Raw genomic sequence first — 24,300 nt, forward strand, 5'->3', positions numbered from 1 at the left:
TTGCTCTTCTTTATTTGTGTATTATTATTAGGTTCTAGAAGTTTGACGGGCTTAGAATGATTAGTTTTTAAAAGAATGGAGTTAAAATTGAATAACGAATTTTTGTAGTTTGGTAAAAAATGTCATTTTCTTCAGAATATAAATATTAGCACCAGAGATATGAAAAAATGTTTTAATATGCAATTTTAGCTTATTTAATTTCCAAGAACATGGTGTGCAAGCATTTTTTCTGCGGCAAAATTTGAGTGAGCTGTATTTACAAGTAAAATTTGTAATAACATTCAAAAACCACCTTCACTAAACCTTTCAAAGTCACTTCTTGTTGCGACTGAGGTTTTAAAAAGGATTTAATATTATTTAATAGCCTTTATAGACCTTGTAAAAATCTACAAAATTATTTTTTACCAAACTTTCCAAAATAAAAAATAAAAAAGTTAAGGTTAAAAAATCAATATATTTTTTTTGAAAAAAAAAAAATGGAGAAATAAAATTTGAAGCACAATAATATAAGTTAGCGGTGTTTATTGGGCCTTATTCAGTCTTCTTTATTTATGTATTATTAATAAATTCGAGAAGTTTGACTGGCTTAGAATGATTAGTTTTTAAAAAAGTGGAGTTAAAAGCGAATTACCATTTTTTGTAATTTGGTAAAAAGTGCCATTTTGCAGAAAGTACAAAATCCGACTCGTGGGATGTGACCACTTTCAATCCAAATGTACTTGCTGAAACTAAACAGACGACTAAAAACTATGTGTCATCGCATAGATGAATATAACCAGCGATCCACAATTATTGGGATCAAAGCTATCCGTGCAAAAAAACACGTATGTCTTGTTTTAATATGAAAGGCCGCCGGAGTGTGACGTCACGGCCAACTGCGGCTATATTCAGTGTTGTTATGACGACTTTTCCAAACAAAGAATACAGATTGAAAACACGTTGAAAAGATAAGCATCCAATCTCAAGACCTTTTAATTCGTATAGATCTAAAATGTTGCTTCTTCTGCTACTTTTTATGTTCAATTATAGTGTTTTTTAAGTTGACGTTCGTACACTGACAAGTATTTGTCAAAGTTGACGTAAACTAGAAACTATATCTGAATTTATAATAGACATGCACTGTATAGCTATCTCTGTCGTTCAGAGCCACCTATGGTGACAATAATTTTGGATCACACGTTAGAATAGAAAGCTATCTAGCCACTGTGGCCACTAAATGCAAAATTTCCTTATATTTTAGGCGCTTTAGCATTGTTGGGGTGTAGTACATCCCACCTGTCGGATGCCGGGTTAAACAGTATATATTTATCACCCCGCATGTGCGGGTTACTAATTTGGTTTCTATCTATCTAATCAGCCCTAAACATCCATCCTTGGATATAGGCCTCCTCTTCCTTCTTCCATGCCTCTCTATCTTGGGCAACTTGCATCCAATTTGACCCAGTGTGTTTCTTCAGGTCATCCGACCATCGCATCTGTGGCCTTCCCCTTTTTCGTTTGTGGTTCCACGGTCTCCAATGTATAATCATCTTAGTCCATCTTTCATCCTTCTGCCATAGGGTGTGTCCGGCGAACTTTCATTTAAGCTTTGCTACTTGGGTAGAGACATCTTTCACTTTTGTTTTGTTACGGATCCATTCGTTTCTTTTCCTGTCTGATAGTTTAATCTTCAGCATTTATCTTTCCATGGATCTTTCTGTCTTTGCTATGTTTTCCATATTTTCTTTTGTAAACGTCCATTTCTGAGAGCCATATATGAGAACAGGGAGTATACATTGATTGGATACTCTTGTTTTTAGGTATTGCTGGTATTTTCTGTTCTTTAGAATATAAGACAGTTTTCCGAGTGATGCCCAGGCCAATCTTATTCTTGTCTTTATTTCTTCGGTTTGATTTTCTTTATTTAATCTAGTGATTTGTCCTAGATATATATACTCTTTTACTTGTTCTATTCTTGTTTGTGCCACTGTAATTATTAATTCTTCTTGTTGATTGGTCATGGTTTTTTTTACATCTGGACGAATTTTTGGGCCGTTTAGTAACCGTGAATGAAACGTAGATCAACTACAACACACCGTTGATCAAACAGCAGTCAAAACAGCGGATTTCTCGGGGTAAATCAATGCCAAAAAAGCAAAGGTGGGTGTGTCATCCAATAAATCTCGTACATAATGACCGATTTTTGGGATGCTTGTGGTATAATCCACATTGACTACCTTCAAATGGGAAGATAATCAAGGGCAAATATCAAACTAACTTATTGGGTCTACTCAATGAGGAATTGAAAAAACACAACCGCATTTAGCCAGGAAAAAAGTTGTTTTTCACCAGGACGGACAATGCGCATGTGCAGTTTTAATGGCAAAATATCTATCAATTAGGCTACGAATTACAGCCTCGTCCACCTCATTCTCTTGATTTAGCACCAAGTAACTATTTCTTGTTTCCAAACTTAAAGAATTGACTCGGCGGAAAGAGATTTGATTGGAACGACGAAATTATCTCACAAACAGATGGCTATTTTGATTACCTCGACAGATCACATTTTTCGGAGGGGATAAAAAAATTTAAGAAATGTTGGACAAAGTGCATAGATCTCAAAGGAGACTATGTTGAAAAATAAAATGTAGAAGACATCTTAGACCTTTTTAATAGCCAGTTGCTCTCTTTATTTTAATAACATTTTTCTCTATTTTTGTCGTATTAACTTTTATATGGTATGGTAACGATTGCTTCTAGAAATAAACTCTTTGTAATGAAATTACACAAAACAAACTCACTATGCCCCTTATCTAGAAACTTTTTCCAACTAAAATGTGTTTTGGTGTCTCGGAGTCAACACCCATTCTCAGCATCATCGTGTTGTTTCTTCGGCTTGATTATAATATTGGAAAAGTTCGGCAATATTGGCGCCAACGGGGCTATTAGTGTAGTGAACTGCTAAATTGCGGAATCAGAGCCGGCTTAAGGATTGTTGTTAATGAGAACGAGTAGATTACGGCGTTACAGAGTTTGAAGAGGACCAGTAATTTGAGAGCCCTCGATGATTGCTCCTGATCTAATGATCAATGATTAGAGGAATAATCGACAGATAATTATATAAATTAGGAAGATCGACTGGATTACAAAAGTAATCTGATCCCTTTTCAAAATAATTTTCCCTTACTCGTTAAAGACAGATCATAAAAAGAACTTATGTATAGGGAAGTAAGATTTTTCTCAGGACTTCTCAGAATCCAGGTATCTGACAATATTTTTAGTTATTGTAGACCTATAGAAAAAGTCAGACTTGTTTCGTGTCAAGAGTTCGTAGTGCATTTTAATTATTAACATAATAATGAACAATATTGCAAAACCTCTGAATTTTAAGAAACCGTTTGTTTATTTTTGTCCTGGGGTGGATTTCACCCCTTCTCGGGGGTGAAAAAACATAGTTATGTTCAAAGTAAGTCCAGAACTAGATAAACTATGTAATTCTAAGCAACTTTTGTTCTATAAAGTTTTTCACTGAGTCAATTCTTTGCGAGTGAATATATGTTCTTTTTTAACAAAAAAACACATTTTTATATGGTTTTTCGCAAATAACGCAAAAAGTAAGCATTTTATCGAAAAAAATATTCCTAGCAAAAATATAAAATATATAAAATGGACAAAGGTGTGCATTAGGGTGGAACGAAAAAGGTCAAAAAAATAAAAGAAAAGAAAAATTCTTGTGGCTATCGTTTAAAAGTTGTGTCAGGTGATGAAAACAATTGGTACGAGAGCATTTTGAAATAAAAAAATATCTTGAGGTTCCATATTTGATTTGAAAAGTGAAAAAACAAAAAAATTATTTTTGTCGAAAAAACCAATATGGCTCTAATCAAATTTCAATGATCGTGTTTACCAACTAAGGGTGACATTATAAAGTGCTTTCTCTTTATTCGTAATGAACTTAAGTTGACAAATAATAATAAAGATCCATCTATCTCCGACGTCTTGAATGCCGCTGCAACGAAAGTAGAACAAATATGAATAAAAGCTTCTATTCCAATATTATGGCATAAGTGCATTCAAGATATCATTAAAAATATTTATACAGAGTATCAAAATCTTAAGCGATAAGTACACAAACACTCAGCAAGCATCTGATTCATAAATGGAAAAGATTTGTCAGTTTCGAAAGGTGTGTAAAAAGTTATTGAATATCGCAGCTTGCAAGTGAAACATGACTGGAACTGTGTGTGTTGTGTGTACTTGTAATAAAATCAAGAAAGTACCACAAAATGAGAAAATTTTTCTTCAAGATCAACGATCTTGTCGAAAAATGGCAATTGGACCAGTGGATATTGCAGCATCTGCAGCAATAAGGTAGAAATTAAAAAAAAAACATGAAGGCAAAGGCAAGTTCTCAAAAATATAATACTGACGAAATTGTTCTTAAAGCATGTACCGTTTATTCCTCTAATCCTTCCATAATTAGAAGCTTGTCTCGACTCAAATTCTTCTGATGCAGATGATCATGAAGAAGAATTCATTGCTCCTTTGTCAACAGTTACAGTCCAACCATCTACGTCACAAATACTGCTACACTTCACTTCAATCTCTAGTATGCTTATTTTATTGCAATAAGCTACCTTTACGTCATTTAATTCAGCAGTTAGATTAACGCACAAGTGGACCACTTGGTTTTTCAGGGTCAATAGGGAAACTTCTGGAACGCTGTGAATAGAAGGCTGTTGTCGATTTTGTCGCAATAGAAAACAACCTAGCAGTATTATTATAAACAACAGACCTTAGCACCGATCCGAAGTACTTGTACCAAATCAGTCAAGCAGTTGCTGCGGGAAAATGTCCTAATAATTTGAGCCTTAAAAAACTTGGGAAAATATCACACGCAAGGTGGCTGACAGTTGATAATCGGTTGCTTCGATTGTATGTTGGAACTGAATGTCCCAGCCCCAATTAATTATGTTAGCAAGTTTCATCCAAAAAGTGTATGTACCAGTTTGGTTCTATATAAAACTGCATCCTAGCTATTCTGATGGTTCAAAACATTTATGGCGAATTATACATTATTCACGATTACTACCAGTTGACCAAAGAAAAATTGTCGATGTCGTTATCCAAAGGAATGCTTATTTTGCCCATCCCGAAAATGCATTACTCGGTATAATGAAAGATGAACGAAAACATATACGGGAGCTAGGACTACGCAGAGTGCCGAAAGCTAGAGAAAGTCAGAAAGAAAAAAGATCCGGAGATTCAAAATATCAACATTAAATTTTGTTGCTGTAGATTACAATGACTTAATTTCTATTTCTGGATTCAAAGTTACGGCTCCTCTTTTGCTAAAACATATTTCCAATGAAGATGTAAGGGATATGATTGATTCTGGGAATTACAAAAACATAGAGGTCTTAAACTGCCCTTGTCAAACAAAATCCGTGAAAAGAACTGTTAAGTTAGTAACTGAAGCATCACCTGCTGTTTGTGGAGCAGAATCAAGGGATGGCTTTATTCGTTCAAGGTTGTAGTCTAGAAATATTATGCCATTTTTTAACACAAAATCAGACTACCAATCTTAAAATGTATATTGTATCATAAAACAATTCTTTAGATTCAAAGAACTGATAAAAAAATAAATTTTTTAAATTATATTTTTTTTGTTATTTCCAAAAATTTTAATGTAATATGGAACCTGAAGATAGGGTCCAATACAAAAAAGATTTCTTACAGTTTTATTATACATCAAAACACAACTTTTTCGCACTAGCCCCATAAAAAATAATGACTTCGAATTTTTCGTTCCACCCTAGTGTGCATGTATAAGTCCAAATTCCAAATCGAGTATTTCAACGTGAAATAACCAGCACTTTTCGGGGAAAATTTATGACAACTTTGTTTATAAAGTGATAGGAATAGCTATTTGTATAACAAGGGAGGAAAGTGCTACTTTTCCTCCCGAGAATGAAGTTTACTGCCCGACGCGTAGCGGAGGGCAGTAATCATTCAAGGGAGGAAAAGGCACTTTACTCCCATGTTATACATATGGTTTTTCCACCTTCCTCAAATAACAAGTAATTTTTTCATTTTTACTTAATTTATTTATGTAACTAACCAACAAAATTTATTAGAACTAAAACTAACAACAAGTAGGTACAATATAACTGTCAACTGTCAAATATAAGTCAAATTATTAATGTAAACATTGTTAAATCAAAATATCAATTTACTGTTTTTTACCATTCTGCGAAATACAGGGTGTATTATAAATAAACGTTAAAATGTATAGATGCTTACGTAATAGAAAATAGATATTGTACAGGGCGTCAATAAGTTATATTTCATGAATGAAATACCATGACGTCAGTTTTACTTTTCCTCCCTAGGGAGGAAAAATATTTTCCTCCCTAGGGAGGAAAAGTACAACTTTGCTCCCTACAATCAGGTCCGGAAAAGTATACTTTCGGTAGAGGTAGGTGGAAAAAGACTTTACTTTTATTTTTTTTTTTCAGTTTCAAGCATCAAAAAATAAGCTAGTTACGCTCAATATAAAATTTGGTCTTTTTTGGTAAAAAAATCGTGAAAATCACCCCCTAATTAACATACCAAATGAAATTACTTAGGTATATATTGTTTACATGATCTGTAAGTTTAATTGGTTTAAAGTGCTGTGTTGGGATACACAGCATCTCAGTAAACATCTTCTTAAGGCAAACTCTTTAATAATTAAATGCCCGTGGTAAAAACAAATATGTTTGTTTTTAATAAATACGATTAACCTAGATTACCACATCGATACATGCTAGTATTTGATACAAGTTCAAGTTGCAATAATAATCAATGTATGTTTGTTAGCAGTCAGCAGTTTTGAATCACTCTAACTTTTGCTTACCAAAACATAAAACAAAACAATCGACCTTTAATTATACTTTCACGGGGAACAGATAAATCAATTAGTAGTTGAGATTCCAGCGAGTAACATCACATTAAGCAAATAATATACCACCAGCTACTTACCGTTAAATACTCCACGTATAAATAAATGTATTAACTGTGAGAGTTATTTACTACATCAACCCTTATGGTCGGGGGTAACCAACCCCTAATTATCTAAGGTGGCTCAGAAGCCAGGAGCCACCATAGTGCTTATTTTTAAAAGGGTTGTAGTTGAAAGGGCTTGAACGAGTCACTTATCATGGATGTATGCATATTTTAAACAGACATATCTTAACCAATTTTTGTCTTACAGAAAAACAGAAACAGAAAGTATTCAGAAAATCAAAACCTATATATCTGCCTCCTGATGAGAGACTAGTAAGTTTCGAAACCGGTAGAGGTGCTTGCTGCACTCTCTGGGCTGTAGTTTCGTGTTGCAACGAAATTGAAAATGGTTATTCATTTTTGATTTACATGTTTACTCTGATTGGAATACTAAGGGAACCATTCTCGTTGGAACTTTACCGCGATGAGCAGATGGGGCGTGAATTATAAATTGTAAAATTCCCTCATATTCTTTAGTCTCAGCATCCGTTATGGCTTGCAAATTGTAGAAGCCTCGGAGGTGTAACCGGAGAAGATTCCCATTGTTTTTAGTCTGGTGAGATGTAGAGTAATATTTTTGGCATTATTTTAAGTGCTATTAGATTGAAACTTAGTCTTTTGCTAGCAGTTGCCGCTAGGGTATCCCTGCCATTTCGTCAGTTGCAATGCGTAACTGCATGCCGGGGTTTGTCCTGGTTGGGTCAGAGAGAGCAGCATATGTGCCTCCTGATGAGAGACTAATAAGTTTCGAAACCGGTAGAGGTGCTTGCTGCACTCTCTGTTATTTTGAAAAAATACCATTTTTTTTTTCAAAATTAAAAACAATTTGGTTCGAAAGTTAAAACCAATTTTTATTTCAAACCAAATGTTTTCAAAAACCGTTCATTTGAACAATTTAAACTTACGATCATGTAAACAATACCACAATAAGATATAAATAATGGTAAAGTAACTTGTGAAGCGGTAAAGAATAATTTCATTTAAAATGATAATTAGGGGCTGATGTTCACGATTTATTTTTCCAAAAAGAAGGAACTAACTTGATTTTGAGAGTAACGTACATATTTAGGTGCTAGAAACTCTTTTAACAAATAAAAATGAATCTTTTTTAAACGCTCTAAAAAAGTTATGATGAGATTTTCCCAAAAAGTGCTTCATTTTTTGGTTATTTTACGTTGAAATATTAGACTCGGAATTTGATGAATAAGAACCTACTTTTCCTTAGCTACAACTTTGCTTCTTCTGACTCCACAGACTTGATACATAGGCCATTTTTGCACTTTTTTATAAGCTATATTTTGGTTAAGAATTTATTTTTAAATAAAATACTTAATTTTTTAAGTTATTTTTCAAAAACTGTCTAAAAACATATTTTTCTTTGAAAAATGAACATACTTACTGGCAAATAACTCGAAAACTATTGACTTCTAAGCAAAAGGTGCTTAGAATTAGTCATTTTGTCCTTTTCCGGGAAATAGTTGACCAAAAATTCCAAAATTGATTTTTAGAACATTGAAAAATTTTAAGATGGCGTTTTTGGAAAGTTAAACGGTCAATTTGATGTTATTTCATAATAGGTACTTATTATTACAGTTAAAATAGAAATTTGGTGTTTCATCCAAAGATAAGTATTGTAGTAGTAATACATCCTCAACATTTCTTAATCATCTATGGATTAGTTTAAAAGTTATTCTATTTGTTTAAGGGCCGGTTTCACCATCGACAAATAGCGGTCTATTCAATGAATAAAGTTATTCGACCAATAAAGCTGACATATCTCCGTTTCACCAACGCCAAATAAGACTTATTCTATGAATAAACTCCAAATAAGTTATTAGTCCAATATCGGGCAGATAAATATTTATTCTTAGAATAAGTTGACAGCTAACCTCACTTTAAATATCAATAATAAAGAAAATTCATTAGTTTAACTTGAATTTATCTACAATGTTTTATAACAGGTAAACGTAATTATATCAAACGATTTTGAGTGCTGACAACATGCCTGTCACTTGTATAGGAACTAATAGTGTAAGTCCAACTGATCCGAATAATTTTAATTTTAATTTGTTTTTTGTCGTGATTTTGAGCTTAACATAGTATTTAAAGACATTCATTAGATTAATTATTTTATAAACTTTACGTTTTTGGTGATTTTGAGTGCTGACAACATGCCTGTGACTTGTATAGTAGTGAACTGTGGAAGTCCAACTGATCAGAATAATGCTAATTTTAATTTGTTTTTTGTCGTGATTTTGAGCTTAATATAATATTTAAAGACATTCATTAGATTGATTATTTTATAAACTTTTCGTTTTTGGTGATTTTAAGTGCTGAAAACATGCCTGTAACTTGTATAGTAGTGAACTGTGGAAGTCGAGCTGATCGGATAATGTTAATTTTTTTCGTGTTCCCTCTATAGGGCTTTTCATTCACAGTCATTTGTTTTGAGCTTCTGTCATATGTCGTATAATCCTTGTATAGTAATATTATACACGGATTATACAACATCTAACAGGAGCTCGAAACAAATGACAATCGATGAAAAGCCCTATTAGAAACTCATTTATGTTTCCTCGCCTAACTAAATTATCAAAAAACAGGACGCACTCATGCTAGGAATTATGATTTTTATTAATATTATTACAATAATTATTTATATGTGACACTAACGTAACTAGTGACATTAATTTTAGGCCAATGTGACAAACTTTATTAATACTAAATTTTAACATTTATCCCCTATTTTGTTAAAACAATATTATTTTGTTTTTCATTCTATTTAAAATAAATGCAGTTTTGACAGGGAATTTGTTTTGTTATTTATTTATTCCATATAGACCTGGATCCCGCCTACCAAAAAAAGTTGATTAATAGCAAGCTGAAAATTTATTAATAGCTTAACGGTGTCTAGTCCCACAAACTTTGATGTATGGGAACACTGGAAGTTTTAACTGGGGAACAGTTTAAAAATTTGAAAGGTCAAACTACGAAAATGTTTATGTAATTTGTCAGATAAAACTTCCAATTGATTTGCTACCAATTCATTAAACTCTCGTGCAAAAACCAGACTGGTGAAAAAATCACCAACTGGGCATTTTAATGAGTAGAACACGAAGACCATGTCAAACTACAGGAATCATATTGGTGAGTAATAGCAGTCTGATTTTTGCACGAGAATTTAATGACAGGGTAACAGATCAATTGGATGTTCTGTCTGACAAAATATATGGGATGATTTCGTAATCTGAGTTTCCAAACTGTTTCACAATTAAAACTACCCCTGTTCCAGTGTCACAATATATCAAAGTTTGTCCAACTGGACACCGTTAAGCTATTAACAAATTTTCAGCTTGCTATTAATCAATTTTTTTGGTACACGGGATCCAGACCTAAAGCCGGGCTCAAACGACTCGTGTACTTGGCGAATAATCGTTACTTGCGTTACTTACTATGTCTTTTGGGAGGGTTACTAGAACAATCCTTTGACAATTAATAGTAGTATTAACATTATTATTATTAGTGTTTGACAAATAGTACAATAATTGTACTAGTAACCCACTCACACAGCATTGCCAGTATACGCAAGGGACGATTATTCGCCAAGTACACGAGTCGTTTGAGTTCGGCTTAATAGGTTTGTTCGTAGTACGACACAAACGATTAGCAACTGCTGCCAACCATCAGATGCATGAGTAGTTAACAGTTAGCGTTGTGCAGTTAATAGTTAGTATCCATAGACTACGAATGCACATGTGTCTGATGGTTGGCAAGAGTTGCTGATCGTTTTACGAACAAACCTATCAGCAAGCACAATTTGTGATATCCATGGGTAGTTACTAACAGAAAGAGGCAGGATTCGATTTTTAAAACATTTATTTTAGAGTCAAAACATAGTCATACCTTAAACGATAAATGTATATTATCATTACAAGTTGGTACTAATTACAAAAATAAATACACATTTAAAAGACCAATACATAATTACTCATGATGAAGAAGTACATTATATTTAAAAATGAATAACCATTTTCATATCGCTGCAACACAATGCCAAAGCCATCTCATATTTCAGTTCGTTTAGTGAGCGCAACAAGCACTCTGACCGAACAGTTTCAAAACTCATTAGTTTTTCATCAGAGAATGCATATGTTGCTATCTCCAAACCATGTAGCTGTCACATATGTACATGCATTGGGTTCTTCTTCGTCTGTCTTGCCCTGGGCATACTTTACTATTACCGGCCATATGCATACAATGTGCATTTGCTATGTCATCAGAACTGGCTATCACCCCACCCAAGCATTTAGTCGTTTAGCATTAGCTTTTTGGAAATGCTTCACCTAAAAAAAATATTTTATTTTTTTGGAAATTCTTCAACTACAAAAATTTATTTTTATTAGAGTATTTGCGTTCTTTACAATGATTGAGAATATTTTATTTAAAATCAGACATTCATATAATATAATTTTAGAACAATCATGACAGTAATTCAAATAGATGGCAGTAATAAATCATTTTCAGAGAAATATGGAGTTCGCAGTTTACAGATTAGGACGACGATATGTCTGGTTTCATACAGATATATAAACGTAAATAAATCTAATATTTAGAACCAATTTATCCAAAAGACACTAATACTGTTATCCATATATTTCTTAATGGTGAATAAATAAAATAAAGGCATACCTTTCCAACAATAATATGGAAATCATTAACAATTTTTACTCCATTCAAAACAAATCCAGCTGTAAAATATTTATGTGCCTGAAGGCTTTTGTATGCTTTCATCTGCTGCTTAGAGCAGCAACTGTGAAACTCCACCAGATATGTATAAATATCTATAATAGTAACTTGATGGACTGCACTTAACTGTAAAATCCAATTCTGACTGAATTGCGTATTCAGCTTCAATAAATATCTAAAACAATAAAAGAAATAATGTTATTGCTTGCAAAATTCATCATTATTGATAAATATCGGGGCAAAATGAACAGGAAATAAAAATTGTTTCGTCTACCTTTCTCGCAACATCTGAAGTTTCCAATAATAATTTCCTTAAATAATCACTTTGCATTGTGGTTAAGTTTATAAAGTTCACAAAAACAGGAAACGAAATCCAAATGAATCCAAAATAGACAAAATATGACGATTATAAACAATGAAAAATCATTGAAAAATAGATACCTACAAACATAACCTCTTTGTTCTTCTTCTTCTTCTTCTTCCTTTATTGGGTTATATCCCTCGGGATAATTCGCCCAGCTTACACCAGGGAAATACTCTTGTCTTGCTCTGGGCAGTCGAATATTTCCAAATATATATGTTAAAGCCTCAATTTTTTTTTTAAATATATATTAGCAGGAACATCTTCGTATAGGGCCAGACAGTCCCTACAGGAAAGGCAATATTATACCATAAGGGTTACGGCTTTTATCATTTGGAGGTCCAATAACCTCTTTGTTAGTTTATGTGCGCCAACCAGAGGTCACGTGTTTTGGAATGCCTAATATGATTACAGTGGAAAATAATACAATGTGCTTGGCAAAACACCGAAGAGGTGGAGGCCAACAAACTAATATGAGGAAGAAGAACTTTCATTCGCTTGTGTTAACGAGTACAATCTGTGGAAAATCATTATACGTTGAATTTATTTGACGAATAACTAACTGTGGATTACAAATAGTTATTGAAACGCAATAAAATTTAATCGACTAATAAATCTTATTCGACGAATAACTATTCACTGATTTATTTTTTGTTGGTGAAACCGACCCTAAGTGATATCTTTTTTGCAATAACATAAGACTAGGAAAAGAAAAAAATGATGATAGGGTAATTCTACCGAAGATAAATGAAAGTAGAAGACCTATAATATCAATATATATTAAAAAAAGGTTGGCGAATAGATTTAGTGTCCGCAATCATATAAACGCAAACAAACAGTAAAAAAAGATAATTTTTTTTATTTCATTCGAAAATCCTTATGTAAAATTATAGATACTTTTAGTTTATAAACATTTAGAGAAACTTTTAAAAATATTGTCTGTATAAAAAATCTTTTTACACCAAAAAGCTGATGATTTTTTACAAATTAGAAAGAAATAGGTAGTTTTTCGGGGACGACTAGATGAAAATAGAAATATTTTTGTTGATTTCCACTAATTTGTTTACAACAAATAAAAAAGTAATTATTATCGTTTTAAAGGTGCAAAGACGTTAAAGTTTTATCATATAGTATACGATCATTTAGAATTGAATCAAAAAATATAATCTTCTAGGAAATATATCTTTTAACTGTTTAAAAAAGTTTACTGTTTGTTAATAGTAATATTATTAAAACATTGCATATTTGTAGTGTACGCAAACAGTATCTACAACATAAAAAAAGAGATCAAAATCTATCAACTAGAATCCGAGACAAATAAACTTACAGTTTTGAAGTTAATTAGCATTTTTGAACGCTTGAATTTTTACTTTCCTATTAAAATGGGTCAACTAATTTTTATTTCAGCCTTATTTTTAGCAATCACAGAAAATGCTGTCTTAGCCAGGCCGCACATCAAAGAAACATGAAACGTAAATTACGTTTCATGGAAATAAACCACTGCTAAACAAATATACGTCCGGCCATTTATTAAACTCTCCGAAAATAAAAATGTGTCATGAGCATGGATCACACTCGTTTCATTGGTAGGCGGACTTTGAGATTTGTTTAGCAGTGTTTTCTTTTCATGAAACATGTTTTTCGTTTCATGTTTCATGTTTTTCGTTTCATGTTTCTTTGGTATGCGGCTTGCCTAAGCTTAATCTTATTCCTACTTTTTACCTAATCGTTCTAGAATAACTTTTTTGTGTTTAAATTCGTGTAAAATTGTCAGCTATTTAAATATGGAAAAATAATTTGTCTAAGAATAAAAGCTTATAAGTTATTCCAATTAAAATTTAAAAGGAATCCCCATGTAGGTGGCTTTATACCATAGTTATAACAACTTAATAATGAAGTAAAGGCTTCTGTTGTAAATGGTATATTAAATTTATTATTAAACATTTATTAAAATCCAAATTGATTAGAGACTATGTAACTTATTAATTTTTCTTGTACATAGTCATTCAGCAGCTTATTGTCCCCAATTATTAATAAACAAAACAAATTTTTAAAAATTTATGAAAGCGTTTTGAAGCTTCATCTAGATGGAAAATATAATATTGCGTATCCATCCATTAAAAGAGAAAATGGCTGTGGAGCATTTAAGAGTGTCATAGATCATAAAGGACGTACGATTTATGTGTGAGGATTTTCCCGAAAATTACGACCGTATCTACGTCTCTCGGTCTTGTTTTTCCGTTTGGTGTTTTGTCGGAGAGCTTGAATTATATTCATACGTCGGATTATTACGGGCAGACATTTTATTTATGGGCCAGACGGACTTAATGAACCGACAATAGAGAGAGGTTTATGAAATTTTTATTTGCTAATTGCCCCTAATTGCCGAGGAAGAAATCAAGCGGGCTTGGCAGTCGGTATTCGAAATATCTCACGGGAAAAATGCGGATTTTTAATTAACAACATATTTTTTGCATGTTTAGGAAAAATGGGTTGTAACTTTATAAACGTCACATCTTAATTTATTTTCAAATAATTATTTTATTCCAATTTCTTTATTAGTTCATTGATTTGTTAACCTTTTGTATTGTATTTACCTAAGTTTTCCTTAAAACTAGTTGGCGCCCGATCTCTTTCTTTCCTGTAGGTAAAATCAGGGGTATAACAGAGGCCCCCGCAGCATGAAGCTTGCCATGCATGGGGGCATTATTAAATATAAATAATATAAATTTAAATATATTAAATATATTATATAAAATTATACTACTTATCAACAAAGGGCCTTGTAAATAATTCATAGGTCCTATCGTCTTCGATTATATGAGAGTATAATATGTATACAGTTATATGTATATGCGCAAATTTAATTTACCATGACCCCTTAAAATCCTCCATAATCCCCTCCCCCAAAACCCCCCAACCAATTCTACTTAGAAAAATTCCCTTAAACGCTTTCAAATTACTCCAAACTTGGGAAAATACCCCAATCTGGCAACCCTGACTACCACTATCAATTTTACTTTATCGTACTATATACGTAGTATAGTATAGTGTAATAGATATTATTTTATCGTACTATATACGTAGTATAGTATAGTATAATAGATAAAGTTATAGGATCGTGCAAAAAAATTTTTTTCAGATTTCACTTTTTTTCGACGCTTTGAGTCCCCCTGAGTCTAAAAAGCAAATAAAAAAAACATGTCGGAAGTATGTACGTACGTACGTACGTATGTCACCACCGCCCAGCAAAAACTACCAGACCGATATTGATGAAATTCGGTATGAGTAAATTTAAGAGAATTTTGTCAAGAAACTAAGCTTTAAAAAAAATCCTCTCAAAGGAGGGCCGAAATAGGAGGGTTATTTAGGGCCCATTTTTGCAAATTTTGACCGAAATGAATGAAATTCAACTCAAAGTAAGTTCATCGATAGGTAAATAAAAATACGGAATTTGACATTTCCAAATTCAAAATGGCGGCCAACATGGCCGACCGCCCACCCGACACATTTCCCTACCTATCTAAAAACTTGTTTAAGATAAGTTTAATTTTAAAAAGTCGTTATATAGCCTAAAGGTGGGGCTATAAGAAGAATATTATCTTTTTCAGAAAAAGTTACGGGTTGCCTATATTTTAGGGGGTCAAAATTTGACATAAATTTGAACTAGATTTTCTCAAAACTGGCTCCAAGGAATTTCTTTATTTTTTGATACGTTTTTGATATCATATCGGTAAATTGAATGACATTAGCAAGATTCCTTAACTCCCCATAGGAGGGGAGTTATGACTTTTTTATAAAAAAATATTCGAGTGCCCGTAACTTCCTTCTTAATAGAAACTAAAATTTAAAATTTTGCAAACATATATGGTACTTTATTATCTATTATCACAATAAATTTTACCAAAATATGGCTTCCGGTTGAACCGGAAATGAATAAAAAATCTTAATTTTTTTAGATATGCCCTCTATATTTTTACATATTTTGAAAGAATACAAAATTACCTTTTCAATTACATAAAATTCATTGCTGTAGCTCAAAAACTCGAAAAGTTACGATAAATAGAATTTTTGCTATAATCTTATGTGTGTCCTCTCTCACGCGATCATAGCAGAGCATTATTGTACGGAAGTCAATGAGGGTAATTGGCTCCGAATTCCATCCTACTAAATTGCTGTACTTAATATTTTCACAGTAAGTAGGGAATAGATCAAGAAACAAAATCTACCCTATATACTATGGCGCATTTATCTTGGGGCGGTTCCCACTTCTTCAAGGGGGTGGAAAATTTGTTGGTCAAAATAAGCACGGAAGTTGCTAAAGAACCTATTTCTAAGCAAAAACTGGTATATACTTTTTTTTGAGAACTCAATACTTTTTGAGTTATGCGTAGTTGAAAATTGGCCATTTTCATTAAAAAATGACACCTTTTCGGACGGATTTTTTGTGAATACCTTAAAAACTATGCATCAAACTAAAAACACTATATAAAACATTTTTTAGATTATAAATAATAAAGAGACTCGTTCCTTCGTAAATGTTCTATTTATAATACAAAAAGAGATATGGTAGGTGAAAATAGTTTGTTTTCTGGTGCATGCTCAAATTGGTGTATTCAACTTGAAATAACAGAGGAACGGTATGTTTTAGGTATATAATGCTACCAACACCTTTTGTAGTGTTTGAAAAGGCCTTTAAAACGAGCACCATTAAATGTCGGTTACATACTAACTAAGCGAGATATGGTGCAAAAAAATATATGACTAATGTACTTTAAAGAAAAATGAAAAGTATATACATTTAACTCGCCATCCACCATAATTTAAATGCATTGTTTTTCTTTTGCAATACCTTTTAATATAGTGTTATTTCTACTTTCAAAAAGTTGAACGGGTTTAAAATTAATGGTTTTTGTTAAAAATGTGATCAAAATATAGAATGAATTTTAAATTTTCTTAAAAATCTTCCTTTTTCTCCATGTAATTCGAAAATAAAAATATTTCACCCCTGAGAAGTGGTGGGAACCGCCCCCATGATAAAAGCGCCATAGTATATAGGATAGACTTTGAATCATAAGATTGGGCTATTCCCAAAATTTCATTAAAATCCATGCAGTAGGATAGAATTCGGAGATAATATCTTGTTCTTAATCTCGCGCATTGACTGGCGGCGTAATCGAAATAGAATGAAATGCAAATATTGTAAACTATTCATTTCTCAGAAAAATGAACTCATTTGAAATGAAAGTATGACTATAATATTCTATTGATTTATGCAATAATCTATACATCTATAGTGTGTCCCCGAAATATGGCATCGAACATTTTCTCAAATGCAGGAATTAATGATGCGTAGAACCATAAAATACTTTCAAGTACAGAAGGTGTTTCTAAAATATCAAAATAACGAGTAATTTTGTTATTTTTATAGAATGCCAGTATCTAGTACCATAATGATAATAGATCGGTACGAGAAAGTTCTCGGGCGGCTCTTCCGTCCAGCGTGTTTTTGTTTACGAAAGATGGCGATTATCTTCCATCCTTCCCTGACTACGCTTTCTCATCCTGGCTGCATTAAATTCGCTTCACGTCCATTCCACCAGTATTGACAGTTCGTTGCTGCTTACTTAAATATGGTGTGAGAATCGTTAAAAATTGCTGTAAAGCTGTAAAGAGCTCTCTTTACAGCTGACCGGCTCACATAATGGTTCCTCTACATGCTGAAGTTCTTCAAGATTTTACTATAGAATGAGAACAAAATGTTATAAATAGCTACATACTAATGATGAAGTGTGTGCATCTCTATACTATATAATGTAAACTAGCTGATTCTTGCTCCTTCCTGTTTTCTGGTCAGTCCGTTGTTTTCTATGTCCTGTATTTAAGCTGATGATGGCTTGTAAAAGCCGAAACGCGTCCTTTTATGTTTTTTAAGAATAATAAATAACCTTGTGGTACCTCTTCGAGTTTTTTTGTAACTGGTGATCTAAAACTTTGTTTATATTAGGAATAATAGCGAAGGCCGGTTCGTTGTTTTTACCGAAACTGGCCGATATAATTGGAAGAAAAAAAAGTTTGTGGTTGATGGGGTTTTTTATGTTTATAGGAATTATAGGATTGGGTGCCAGCAGAAGCGTTAATATGATGATTTTGTGGACAAGCATAGCTGCGCCGAAAAATGCAGCTGCATTTTTCGGCGCAGCTATGGGAATTCTTCCAATGTATTTAACAGAAATATGCGAAGATCACAACCGCACAAAATATGGTTGCCTTATGTCTGCCGGTATACCTATAGGACAATTGTATACGTATCTTATTGGTCCCGTGTTTAGTTATACCGTTTTTACAATACTAACGGCAGTTCCAATGATTCCGTTTCTGGTTATGTTCTTTTTTGCTCCAGAAAGCCCTGTATACTCTTTAAAAAATGGAAGAACAGAAGAATGTTCACAAGCATTAAAAAAACTACGGTATAATAAAACTAAAATAGAATTAGATAACGATTTGCTCAAGATAAGTAAGGCTTTAGCCACAAGTAAATCAGAGGGAGACAGTGTTAGAAAACTATTTAGTACAAAAGAAGGGCGTTTAGGAATGCTATTATCTTTATTATCACAATGTGTTCAATATATGTCTGGGATCCCTATTATAATGGTGCTAATGGCACCTATATTTAACGAATCTGGTTCGTTTATATCAGGCAGTACAATTGCTGTTTGTGTAGGAGTCGTAAAAATATTACTTTATACCACTACTTCAATGATTGTTGAGAGATTCGGAAGACGCCCTCTTCTGCTAATTTCAGCTATTGGATCCGCAATACCTGTGTCTCTTCTAGGAGTATTTTTCTATTTAAAACATATTAACTCACCGTTAGTACCTCTATATCCTTAGGTACCACTGGCCTGCGTTTTGATGTATATTTCATTTTTCTCAATTGGACTTGGACCAATACCAATAACTGTAATGAGCGAAATGTTTTCTTCTGACACTCGATCGACTGGTTGTGCAATTGTCACTACTGGTTCATCATTGATTCTTACTATATTTAAGTCCGCATATCCTATTTTGGCAGAGGTGATCGGAACTCACTGGTGTATGTGGATATTTGGAATCTGCTGCCTTGGAGGTGCATTGTTAATTTACTTTTTATTACCCGAAACTAGAGGTAAAAGTGTAGTAAAAATACAAGAAATTCTCAAGAATTATTGATATGTGCTAAGTATTTTAATAAATTGTAAACAAACCAATTTCTTTTTACTGCCTTTATCTTAGAATATAATCTTCTTCTTCATGTACCATGTCCTTTCAGAACGTTGGTTACCATCATAGCTATCTTAATTTTATTCACTGCCACCCTAAATAGCATGCTTGTACCAACACCATACCAATCTCGCAAGTTCTTCAACCATGAGGTTCTTCTTCGTCCTGGACTGCGTTTGCCTGCTATTTTTCCTTGCATAATATTTTGTAGCAACCTATATTTGGGACCTCTCATTACATGTCCGAAGTACTCCAGATTTTTCTGCTTGATGCTTTTTATGATCTCAGTAGTCTTGCTGAGACGTTCTAGTATTGTGGAGTTTCGAATCTTCTCCATCAAGGAAACTTTTAAAATTCTTCTATAGCACCACATTTCGAAAGCCTCAAGGCGATTTAGATTGATTTTATTCACAGTCCAGGACTCGACACCATAAAGTAAGACCGAGAACACGTAGCAGCGAAGTAGGCGGATCCTTAATGCCAATTTTATATCTCTGTTACATAACACCTTGGACATCCTTCTAAAAGCGGCTCTAGCCTACTCTATCCTAGATCTAATTTCGCCGTTACTTTCTGCGTTACAATTTAGTTGCTGTCCAAGGTAAACGATTTTATCAACTTGCTCAAGTTTGGTATTATTTACATATATAGACGGTTTTATATGCTGCTGTTTACTTATTACGAGTAATTTGGTTTTCCGTAAGTTCAGATCCAGACCTGCCTCCCTACAACTCTCAACGACACTATCAAGTAGTGTTTGCAGATCTTCTTGACTAGAAGCTAGGAGTACTCTATCGTCCGCATATCGCAAATTATTGATGACTTCACCGTTCACAAGTATTCCTTCTTGTTTTTCAGAAAGAGCTTTTCTGAAAATTCTTTCGGAGTAAACGTTTAAAAGCAGTGGTGACAAGAGGCATCCCTGCCGTACTCCTCTTTTAATATTAAGAGCCTGTGATTCCACACCATCTACTAAAACTGATGTTGTTTGATTCCAGTATGAATTTGAAATTATTCGAACATCTCTGCCATCCAAGCCTATGTCTTTTAGAGCTTCGATCAGTATAGAGTGCTTAACCCAATCAAATGCCTTTTGGAAGTCAATAAAACAACATCTCGATATCTCGACATCCTTGAGCAAGTACGTTCATTCCAAACAATGCCTCTCTCGTTCCAAACCCGTTACGGAAAATAACCGTGTGTCATCCAGGTATTACTCGCATTTATTGTAGATACGACCATGTACCTTCAGAAAAATTTTCAATAAATTGTTTAACAAACTGATGGTTCTATAATCAGCACAGGTTTTTGCTGTTGTCTTCTTAGGTAGAGCTATAAACAGTGACTTAGACCAGCCATTAGGAAGTTGTCCGCTGGTATAAATGGTATTGAAAAACGAAGTTATAGCCTCTAAAACATTGCTATCATTTATAAGCTTGTATATTCCAGTTGGAATTTCATCAGGACCAGTCGCTCTGCCATCTATTGATGATTGTATGGCTCAGAGCGTGTTATTAGGGGTCCGTCGCAGTTAGTAATATCGGGTGGTGAACTACTCCTATCGGCTTCGAATAGGTTCGTAACGTAATTTTCCCATTCTTTAAGTTTGTCCTTTATATAATACTTAAATTTAATAGTTCTGAGTATTCATCCTTGCCCCCTGTGTTTTGAGTACACAGCCTTGTCACGTAAGTCTGTAAAATATGTTATAATAAAATATGTTAATCATACCTTTTACATTAACGATATTTACAAGAACAATTTTAGAAAAATTTATTATAAAAATAGATGATGTAATCATAAGAAAAATTTTTATTGACTATTCGTGTATTGTTCCCGCGAATGCACATGTCTGCAAATTTTCATTCATTTGCATTGAAGAAAAGTCAGTCAAATTAACGTCTAAAAATTTGATGCTAACTATTGAAGTAAAGAGAAGCGTTTAAAAAACGGCTATTCTTGTAAAATTCTCAAGCAACTGATCAGACTTATATGACGGGAATGTGATAACAGACCGACTAGTTACGTTATTTACAAAAAGATTTATCTGTCTATCTAATTAGCCTTCTTCGGTTCATCTTTGGACGTAGGCCTCCCAATCCTTTTCCATTCTTCTCTGTCTGTCGCTACAGTTTGTAACGATAAGCGTTCATATTTCATATCATTACGAAGGTATCTCAAAATATTTATTCCGATAGGAACTAGGTATGCAACCAACTTTACAGGCACTTGTACTGGAAGTTGCCGTTGATAGACGACAAAGTTGGTAATATTTGGTGAATTAGGGTCTAGCAGTTGGCAATGACGACATCCGGCTGGCGTGTATGTCATATCGGCCAGACCAGCTGTTCGTCACTTGAATTTTAGATCTTGTTAAATCAACAAGCTAATTCTTCCGTGGCCATTGTTTTAAGAATACAATTTTTTGGTTAAAATATTCATGTGTTAGAAGATTGATTTATGTTAGAAGAAGTTATTTTTTGGTTTGGTTTTGTGGAATGAAAAGAAGAGTTTTTGTTTCCAATACTTTTTTGAAAAGCAATGGGTATGTATAAAAAAAACTATCACTTAGCTATGTTTTTGTCATTTCTTTTTCCTGTTAAAAAAAATAACCATCTAAATCATTTTTAATACCATATTTAGATTATATTAAAAGCATTGCTGTTCTTCAATTATCACATTTTTAATTCTTAAATACTTCTAATCTACGTTCTACAGAAAAAAATAGAATTCTTAGAATTATATTTTCACTCTCAAATAAGTTTGGAATCAATGGTCATTTTCATTCTCTCCTTTATATAACTCCATAGAGTAATCTTTGATTGCAATATCCATATTTACTTGTTCAAATACTTCCTTATATTCGTTTAAAAAAGGCTTTTTCCAGTCAAGGATAATCAAGGTCAATGACACTTCAAGCATGTACTACAAACTTCATTTTTTCCTTAGATTTTTTCTATGTCAAGTTCTGATAAGGTGATACACCTTTTTATATAGGCTTTTTATGGAAGAAACAATATCGAAGATTAAGTCAATTTATTCTTTTTTTACCTTTATGGAATTGGATTAAATAATTATTTTGGGATCTCTTTTGGATGGAATTTGGATGTTTTGGTTTTGGTTTCTTTTGGAATAGTCGTTGGGTTTTCCGATACTTGGAAGTATCTCCTTTGATATTGAGTACCTCCCTAGGGTTGAGAGAAAACTGAAGATACCTTATTTGGCGCTCCCCTCATCAATACGCCTACTTTTTGTAGCTACTGTTTACTTCATTATTATTTTTTTTTGTGTTATATTGACGATTTATGTAATTTCAGTAAATAATTGTATTGTTATTGTTTTGTGACTTTTCATAAGCTTTGTCGATAAAATTGTACAATTTTTCATGACAATAAAGCATATTTCTAACTCTAATTCTAATTCTAATAGCGACAGGTTTTTATAATTAAATTTGCATTTCATTTTGTTCTAATAATATTTTTCAATTTTACTACTTTTTTTATGTTAACAACTTTAAAAACAAAACCCTCTAATAGTAATATACATTCATCTTTTCTTAAAATATAGTCAATAATATAGTAATATTCAATAATTTTTCAACTAATTTTATATTCCACCGTTGTATCATTTATTTAACATAGCGTGGGAATTATAAACTATCTGTGAAGGTAATGTGCACAATATCTGGGTTTATATCCTATTTAATAATATTAATTTCATTCGTCAGGTATTGTCAGGTTGTCACTTCCGGTCAGATTCGACATTGTCAGCCAATCTTGTATTCCTCATTAATAATAAGTTTGTACATACATTTTCAGATCAAATAATTTCTTGGTATAATAAATTCATTACATATATTTTTCCCCTACCGTAAAGCCTGCGTTATCGACAGGAGCGTACTAGCCTATTACATCAGATGGTTAGCTAGTGTACAAAAATTTTATATATAAGGTTTATAGGTATCGTTCATTAAATTTGTTGGTTGTACATACATATATGTTTTATTTCCTACCATTCTAGTATCTATATAAAAGTATTAAGTAGTTAATTGCAGCAATATAAGTCACTCGGCGAAGTATTCATTAAATACTTCCCTGGCGCCCCAAAACGTTCTTCTGAATATCTTCTCGGTCAGTATTTCTCTTTATTTTCATTCCTTCTTATTTTAATTTATTTTCTTTAACATTCAAGGACTTCATTAGGTACCGTCTTATCTCGGGCGTGCAAATTCGGCCTGATCCTCTTTTGAGTCACACTGATAAAGTCTCGTAAGTGTCCAGCTAGCCTATCTTCATAAAACTTCCATAACTAGTTAAACTACCCCTTCAAATCTTATATCTATTCTGTAACATCACACCCACTTTGTTAAAAGTTATCCACCTAGAGCCCACGTGCTTCATGATATCATCTACCCATCTCATTTGGGGCCTTTCTCTGCTTCGGTCTCCACGATTACCACGGTCTCCAATTTTATTCCATCGGTCTTCTTTTTGTCTTATAGTGTGTCCGACATATCTCCATTTCAATTTTGCAACTTCTTGTCTAGCATCCCTAACTTTGGTTTTCTCTCTTATCCACTCGTTTCTCTTTTTATCCATGTCTTATATGCAACATTTGCCTTTACATTGCTCTTTGTGTTTTTATGATTTTGTCCATGTTTGCTTTTGTAAACGTCCACGTTTGGGAACTATAAGTGAGAAAAGGGAGTACGCATTAATTGTATAGGTACCTTGGTCTTCAGACCGATGTTTAATATATCGACAACCGACTGTTCAGAATAGCAGCAAGCAAAGTTAGGATAGCCATGCTGATCGCCAACATCCGGAACGGATAGGCACCTTAAGAAGAAGAACGGTCTTAAGATGTTGTGGATATCTTTTGTTTTTAAGGATGTAGCTCAGTTT

The 24,300-nt window shown here is 33.0% G+C and overlaps 1 pseudogene; it reads left to right on the plus strand.

Moving 5' to 3' along the window:
* The first annotated feature begins 18,274 nt into the window (after window positions 1–18,274).
* LOC114328823 (facilitated trehalose transporter Tret1-like) lies at window positions 18,275–19,345 on the plus strand (annotated as a pseudogene).
* Window positions 19,346–24,300: the final 4,955 nt, after the last annotated feature.

The sequence above is a fragment of the Diabrotica virgifera genome, chromosome 2 (assembly GCF_917563875.1).
Source record: "Diabrotica virgifera virgifera chromosome 2, PGI_DIABVI_V3a".
In the NCBI taxonomy this organism is placed as follows: domain Eukaryota; kingdom Metazoa; phylum Arthropoda; class Insecta; order Coleoptera; family Chrysomelidae; genus Diabrotica; species Diabrotica virgifera.